Genomic DNA, 8,739 nt, shown 5'->3' with positions numbered 1-8,739 from the left:
TGTTGTAGGATTGGTAAAGATCTTTTCCCAATCTGTTGGTTGCCGTTTTGTCCTAACCACAGTGTCCTTTGACTTACAGAAGCTTTGCAGTTTTATGAGATCCCATTTGTCGATTATTGATCTTAGAGCATAAGCCATTGGTGTTTTGTTCAGGAAATTTTTTCCAGTGCCCATGTGTTCCAGATGCTTCCCTAGTTTTTCTTCTATTAGTTTCAGTGTATCTGGTTTGATGTGGAGGTCCTTGATCCACTTGGACTTAAGCTTTGTACAGGGTGATAAGCATGGATCGATCTGCATTCTTCTACATGTTGACCTCCAGTTGAACCACCACCATTTGCTAAAAATGCTATCTTTTTTCCATTTGATGGTTTTGGCTCCTTTGTCAAAAATCAAGTGCCCATAAGTGTGTGGGTTCATTTCTGGGTCTTCAATTCTGTTCCATTGGTCTATCTATCTGTCTCTGTACCAATACCATGCAGTTTTTATCACTATTACTCTGTAATACGGCTTGAGTTCAGGGATAGTGATTCCCCCTGAAGTCCTTTTATTGTTGAGGATAGTTTTAGCTATCCTGGGTTTTTTGCTATTCCAGATGAATTTGCAAATTGTTCTGTCTAACTCTTTGAAGAATTGGATTGGTATTTTGATGGGAATTGCATTGAATCTGTAGATCGCTTTTGGTAAAATGGCCATTTTTACTATATTAATCCTGCCAATTCATGTGCATGGGAGATCTTTCCATCTTCTGAGGATTTCTTCAATTTCTTTCTTCAGAGTCTTGAAGTTCTTATTGTACAAATCTTTTACTTGCTTGGTTAAAGTCACACCGAGGTACTTTATATTATTTGGGTCTATTATGAAGGGTGTCGTTTCCCTAATTTCTTTCTCGGCTTGTTTCTCTTTTGTGTAGAGGAAGGCAACTGATTTATTTGAGTTAATTTTATACCCAGCCACTTTGCTGAAGTTGTTTATCTGCTTTAGTAGTTCTCTGGTGGAACTTTTGGGATCACATAAATATACTATCATATCATCTGCAAATAGTGATATTTTGACTTCTTCTTTTCCGATCTGTATCCCCTTGACCTCCTTTTGTTGTCTGATTGCTCTGGCTAGAATTTCAAGAACTATATTGAATAAGTAGGGAGAGAGGGGGAAGCCTTGTCTAGTCCCTGATTTTAGTGGGATTGCTTCAAGTTTCTCTCCATTTAGTTTAATGTTAGCAACTGGTTTGCTGTATATGGCTTTTACTATGTTTAGGTATGGGCCTTGAATTCCTATTCTTTCCAGGACTTTTATCATGAAGGGGTGTTGAATTTTGTCAAATGCTTTCTCAGCATCTAATGAAATGATCATGTGGTTTTGTTCTTTCAGTTTGTTTATATAATGGATCTTGTTGATGGTTTTCCGTATATTAAACCATCCCTGCATGCCTGGGATGAAGCCTACTTGATCATGGTGGATGATTGTTTTGATGTGCTCTTGGATTCAGTTTGCCAGAATTTTATTGAGTATTTTAGCGTCGATATTCATAAGGGAAATTGGTCTGAAGTTCTCTTTCTTTGTTGGGTCTTTGTGTTGTTTAGGTATAAGAGTAATTGTGGCTTCATAGAAGGAATTCGGTAGTGATCCATCTGTTTCAATTTTGTGGAATAGTTTGGATAATATTGGTACGAGGTCTTCTATGAAGGTCTGATAGAATTCTGCACTAAACCCGTCTGGACCTGGGCTCTTTTTGGTTGGGAGACCTTTAATGACTGGTTCTATTTCCTTAGGAGTTATGGGGTTGTTTAACTGGTTTATCTGTTCCTGATTTAACTTCGGTACCTGGTATCTGTCTAGGAAATTTCCTGCAGATTTTCAAGTTTTGTTGAATATAGGCTTTTATACTAAGATAGGATGATTTTTTGAATTTCCTCTGAATCTGTAGTTATGTCTCCCTTTTCATTTCTGATTTTGTTAATTTGGACACACTCTCTGTGTCCTCTCATTAGTCTGGCTAAGGGTTTATCTATCTTGTTGATTTTCTCAAAGAACCAACTTTTGGTTCTGTTGATTCTTTCCATGTTCCTTTTTGTTTCTACTTGGTTGATTTCAGCCCTGAGTTTGATTATTTCCTGCCTTCTACTCCTCCTGGGTGTATTTGCTTCTTTTTGTTCTAGAGCTTTTAGGTGTGCTGTCAAGCTGCTGACATATGCTCTTTCCTGTTTCTTTCTGCAGGCACCCAGCACTATGAGTTTTCCTGTTAGCACAGCTTTCATTGTGTCCCATAAGTTTGGGTATGTTGTACCTTCATTTTCATTAAATTCTTTTTTTTTTCATTTTCATTAAATTCTAAGAAGTCTTTAATTTCTTTCTTTTTTTCTTCCTTGACCAGGTTATCATTGAGTAGAGCATTGTTCAATTTCCACGTATATGTGGGCATTCTTCCCTTATTGTTATTGAAGACCAGTTTTAGGCCGTGGTGGTCTGATAGCACACATGGGATTATTTCTATCTTTCTGTACCTGTTGAGGCCCATTTTTTGACCAACTATATGGTCAATTTTGGAAAAAGTACCATGAGGAGCTGAGAAGAAGGTATATCCTTTTGCTTTAGGATAGAATGTTGTATAAATATCCGTTAAGTCCATTTGGCTCATGACTTCTCTTAGTCTGTCTACGTCTCTGTTTAATTTCTGTTTCCATGATCTGTCCATTGATGAGAGTGGGGTGTTGAAATCTCCCACTATTATTGTGTGAGGTGCAATGTGTGTTTTGAGCTTTAGTAAGGTTTCTTTTACGTATGTAGGTGCCCTTGTATTTGGGGCATAGAGATTTAGGATTGAGAGTTCATCTTGGTGGATTTTTCCTTTGATGAACATGAAGTGTCCTTCCTTATCTTTTTTGATGACTTTTAATTGAAAATTGATTTTATTTGATATTAGAATGGCTACTCCAGCTTGCTTCTTCTGACCATTTGCTTGGAAAGTTGTTTTCCAGCCTTTCATTTTGAGGTGGTGTCTGTCTTTGTCTCTGAGGTGTGTTTCCTGTAGGCAGCAGAATGCAGGGTCCTTGTTGAGTATCCTGTTTGTTAATCTATGTCTTTTTATTGGGGAGTTGAGGCCATTGATGTTGAGAGATATTAAGGAATAGTGATTATTGCTTCCCGTTACATTCATATTTGGATGTGAGGTTATGTTTGTGTGCTTTCATTCTCTTTGTTTGTTACCAAGACGATTAGTTTCTTGCTTCTTCTAGGGTATAGCTTGCCTCCTTATGTTGGGCTTTACCATTTATTATCCTTTGTAGTGCTGGATTTGTAGAAAGATATTGTGTAAATTTGGTTTTGTCATGGAATATCTTGGTTTCTCCATCTATGTTAATTGAGGGTTTTGCAGGATACAGTAACCTGGGCTGGCATTTGTGTTCTCTTAGGGTCTGTATGACATCTGTCCAGGATCTTCTGGCCTTCATAGTTTCTGGTGAAAAGTCTGGTGTGATTCTGATAGGTCTGCCTTTATATGTTACTTGACCTTTTTCCCTTACTGCTTTTAATATTCTTTCTCTATTTTGTGCATTTGGTGTTTTGACTATTATGTGACGGGAGGTGTTTCTTTGCTGGTCCAATCTATTTGGAGTTCTGTAGGCTTCTTGTATGGCTATGGGTATCTCTTTTTTTAGGTTAGGGAAGTTTTCTTCTATGATTTTGTTGAAGATATTTACTGGTCCTTTGATATATGCACCGCCCTTTCCGGGAGCTTCCGTGCACTATGGTTCCAGATGGCGTTTGGTGCTTTCCTCTGGCGTCCGAGATGTGTGTGCAGAGTGCAGTCTCTTCTGGTTTCCCAGGCGTGTCTGCCTCTCTGAAGGTTTAGCTCTCCCTCCCACCGGATTTGGGTGCAGAGAACTGTTTATCCGGTCTGTTTCCTTCAGGTTCCTACGGTGTCTCAGGCGCAGGGGTCCTGCCGCTCCTGGGCCCTCCCTTGTGGTTCCGCGGCTCAAGTTTGCTCGGGGGTACTGCCTAAGTCCTCTCCGCAGCGGCAGCAACCAGGAAGACCTGCGCTGCTCTTTCCGGGAGCCTCCGTGCACCAGGGTTCCAGATGGCGTTTGGTGTTTTCCTCTGGCATCTGGATGTGTGCAGAGTGCAGTCTCTTCTGGTTTCCCAGGTGTGTCTGCCTCTCTGTAGGTTTAGCTCTCCCTCCCATGGGATTTGGGTGCAGAGAAGTGTTTATCTGGTCTGTTTCCTTCAGGTTCCCTCGGTGTCTCAGGCGCAGGGGTCCTGCCGCTCCTGGGCCCTCCCCTACGGGAACCCAGAGGCCTTATACAGTTTCCTCTTGGGCCAGGGATGTGGGCAGGGGTGGGCAGTGTTGGTGGTCTCCTCTGCTCTGCAGCCTCGGGAGTGCCCACCTGACCAGGCGGTGAGGTCTCTCTCCCAAGGGGTTTGGAAGCAGAGAGCTGCTGCGGGCCGGGATCCGCCAACAAAATATTTCTAAACATCATATTCTTAACGAACATTTAGAAGCACAGATGTATTGCTGTTTCTCCTCTAGCACACATAATGAAAGGCGATCCCCCAAGCTGTCTCATAAGTGGTGAATTCTAAAGAAGGAAGTGAGTAAGACCTCAATCAGTCAGGCTGGCTTAGGGATATATAAATTTAGGGTCTCTAAGCAATGACAAATTAACTATGAGGAAGAATATTCATCCAAAAAATGTTGTTAATAGTCAGGATGTTTGTCAGCAGGGGACTCCTGAGAAAGCAACTTATTCTTCAGGAGTCCTCTTCCTGGTCTGTGTCCAATTCCAGCTCTCTTGCACTTTCTGAGACCTGGGAGAGGAAGGCAGTTTTTCAGACACTGATTTGGTGGGGAAATGCAAGCCAGCTGTCAGAATGCTGCCTTCTACCACCTCAGTTCTATTGGACGGTCGACATGGACCTTTTAACTAATATCATTGTTGCTAACTCTGCAGGCAGGGCAAAATCTCCAGCAAGCCTGACAGTAATGTGGGCTGCCAATCTGGGACCCAGACTTATACAAGTGCAAACCAAGAACAGGGCAATGGGAAGAGACCTCATTGGGTTGCAGAAAGAAAGGAAATATCCATATGTCACCAAAATAAAAGTCAATGACAAGGATGAATTCGACATTTGCAATTGGTTCTTATCCCACATAGGTGCTTCCTACCTAGGAGGTCACATGACCACAAAATGTCATTTGTCACAGGACCAAGACCTTGTTCAAAACTCTACATAGCATATCACACAGTCATGCCATAATATGATATGTTATTCATCTGTCACCATTTCTGGACTGCAGCTTCAAAAATAGAAGCAAAATATACTTGCCAATAGTTCAGTTTCTGAAAAGTGGTTAACTTCCCAGAATACTTGTACATAGACAGAGCAATGAACAATTCCATTATAGGCCATGGTTGGCTCGTTGGGAGTGTAAATTAGAAAGCTTGTAGGGGAAAGCAATGATGTATGAAATTGGAAAATGGTATCAGATATTGTTAAGCTCACACAGCTGCTTATTCCTACCAGATATTGCTGGGGTCTGGCGGTTTCTGGTCTTCTCCTATTCATATTTATCGTTCTTGTTCAATTCAATCAAATATTTCTGTATCAGTGCACAATCAATCTGTACCACCTTGCTCTCCTGCATAGATGTGACAAAGTTCTTCATACATGTGTTCTCCATCAGGAGCGGCTGAGCAGGTTACTGGAAATACATTCTGCATAGTAAGATCTTGCTGCCCCTTTCTCCCATTCCTACTTCCAAGTTCCACTAACAACCCTAGAACCCACATACCCATGAAAACGTAGAATACATCTTGATACATATAAAGCTGCTGCAGAAACAGGAAACAGCCAATTCAGGGAAGAAGAAATTTTTTTGATGGCCCAAGCATCAAATAGGGTCCAAATCTCTCAAAAAGAACATGGATCTACAACTATCCATGAAAGCCCAATGCATGGGGGCAACATCAATTAGTAGTGGGCAAACACCCTCAAAGGAGGTCCGTAGAACCAAGAGAAGGTCATTCTAACCATGTGGTCCACGCACTGAGTTTTGTAAAACCTAGTATGACACCAGAGGCCCAGGTCAGCCTAATAAACTTCTGCTGACTTCAATCAGTGCTGTTCTATCTAGAGCCTTCTGAAGATGCCTAGACAATCCTGGGATGAGTAACAGTCTTTTGTGGAACTGAAAACTGAGTCCTAATGACCCTGGCACACTGATGTGTAAAAAGCACAAGAGATAGAATCATAGCTGAAGACTGTCCAATCCAGAACAAAGAAATCAGAAATGGCCATTCCACAGGTGATAGGCTTTCTGACCAGGACTTACCTAGAGAAGGTAATCTCCTTCTTCAGCTTATGGTTGTTCTCATGGATCTCAGTGTTCTCCATCTCTAAGTTGTGCAGAATTGACATGAGCGCCTCCTCCATTCTCTCCAGGTCTTCATAATATGGATTTGGCCTGAAGTAGGGCCTGACCACAAATGATATAATACAGCGAACATCAGCATTTAGGAATATATGAACTCAGGGTGGATCCTGTACTACCCCAGCCCTGGAAGGACACCTTCTGAATTGTACATATTGGGATCTTCTTCAGCTTCAGAAACTTGTTATTCTGGGGCCAGGACACCGGAAGCTCAGCATCCAGATGGAGGGTTCCCTGGCTCCCATTGTTCAATACAGAAGACTCGACCTGGAGTCAAGACAGTTATGTTATCAAAAGCCACAGCCACAGCTCTTCCGGGCACTCCCCTACACACCCAGAAAATGTGATTTGATTTTTCCTGTTTTGACAACAGGAATTATTCATTCTGAATAACTAATAGTGTAGAGACAGGCATTACACATAATTATGGAGTAGAGATCACATCTGGCCACAAAATAATAAACTGCCCAATGGATACAACTGTACAGACAAATATGACCACACAGTCAAAGAACTGTGCTGTTGACAGTGGGGATCCCAGAACAAACCATTCACATCTCCATGAATGTGTTACAGGTAAATACTCAGGCCAAGACATAGACCCCTAGATTCCAAGTGTGGAGGGAAATATAAACATATAAATGTTGTACATATGCATTTGGATGTGTGCACATGCACATACACAGACTGAGACACAGCCACAAAAAAGAGAAATGTAAACAGAGTCAGAGAAAGAGAAAGAGAAATATGGAAACAGAGAGCACTGTGAGAACCAGGAGAAATGCATGCACCATTGCTATCTCAGAGGGCAAGACAAACAGACAAGAAAAAACAGGCCTGAGCCTGAGACCTTCTAGTCAAGCATTTATATGAACAGTTTGGGACCAGGCCCCTCAGGCTGCTGCCTGGATCTTCCAGCACTCAGTCCCCTGCCTAGCAAGTACAGAGACTCACCATAAACTCACTGCAATTACAATCTTGCAAAGCCACCAGCTGTCAAGGGCTTTGCAAATGCACACTGGGCACTCACTCTCCCTGACTTTATCCCCGAATTCTTCATTCAGACCACAAGTTCTGCTTTTCAATAAATGGAAGCAGATGAGTCCATTTTCCATCTTGCTCCTCAGGAAGGGTCAGGTTCTGAATCTCCTCTATATGGGAGGTGAGGTTTAAAAAAGGGTCGTTACAGAGACACAGCTTTCTAGAACCCAAAACCTTAAAAGGATAAGATGAAGGAGACATTGAACACCCAGGAATGGAACAAGAGCGTTTGGAGCGATTCATACCTGTTCTTCATGGATCACTCTGTCACAAACATCAGGCGATCTCTTAGGTCGTTTCGCTCCTCTGTAATGAGCTGCAGCTCTTAAATCCACCTCTTACTTTGCTTCTTGGCCTGCTTCTTGCTTAGGTCAGTTCCAGGGGAAGATGTTTCTCTCCCAGCCTCTGTAGGTAGAAGGACACAAGTGAACCTGCATGGGGAGAATGCATAGAGTGTACATAGACCACAGTGAGGCCTAAACAGGAGAACAAGCCTGGAACCCAGTGTCACTGCTAGGTGACTGGTCTATGCTTAAGAGGCCCCCTCAGTGGATCTCAGTTCTCCCACTACTCTATAGAGACCAAGAGATGTAAGCAGCCAGGTGTTCCCTATGCCAGACATCACGTGCCTACATGTACCACGGAGATGGCTTCTCCAGGATTATTATCAGCTGAACAGGGTACACCTGGTTCAGGACCCTCACCCCAGTGGTTTCAGAACTCAGATGATAAATTCACCATTCACAAAACTTGAGTGTTTGGAGACACTCAGATGTCCTACCCTGATATTCTAGGCCAATATCTTTGGATTTAAAACGCATTTCCAAGGAGGACATGGTCAACAGACTTATCAATTCCCCTATTTGAAATACCAAACCCCCGAAGTGCCAATGGGTTACAGGCTGAATCTTGGTCTACACGTTCCAAAGAGTTTTGGTATTTTAGAAAAATGTTTGTAACACACAACCTCTAATATATAAAGCTAACGATGACCCTGCAATTAGAAGAAATCAGAGAAGGTCTAAGAACATAAGGTTATTGCCTGGAGCACAATTCTCCCCCTGTTCCTACTGTCAGATATCCACTGTATTTAAAGTAGCAATGATAGTGAAATACATTGCTGCCCTGTCTAAACTCAGAAAAGGTGGACCCTCCATGACTCCTGATGGTGTTTTTATATCAATGTAACATAACAAATGAAGTGAAAAATAAAGGCCAGAAGTTCACAGTATAATAGCATTGGCCTTACCATATCCTCCCAGTGGGGA

General features: G+C 42.1%; 1 pseudogene; it reads right to left on the bottom strand.

Annotated features, from left to right (window-relative positions):
* Positions 1 to 6,154: 6,154 nt before the first annotated feature.
* Positions 6,155 to 7,868, bottom strand: LOC134483483 (disks large homolog 5-like; annotated as a pseudogene).
* Positions 7,869 to 8,739: the final 871 nt, after the last annotated feature.

Source organism: Rattus norvegicus, chromosome 19 (assembly GCF_036323735.1).
Source record: "Rattus norvegicus strain BN/NHsdMcwi chromosome 19, GRCr8, whole genome shotgun sequence".
In the NCBI taxonomy this organism is placed as follows: Eukaryota; Metazoa; Chordata; class Mammalia; order Rodentia; family Muridae; genus Rattus; species Rattus norvegicus.
The sequence above is the reverse complement of the archived record's forward strand: the minus strand, read 5'-3'. Positions and strand labels throughout refer to the sequence as shown.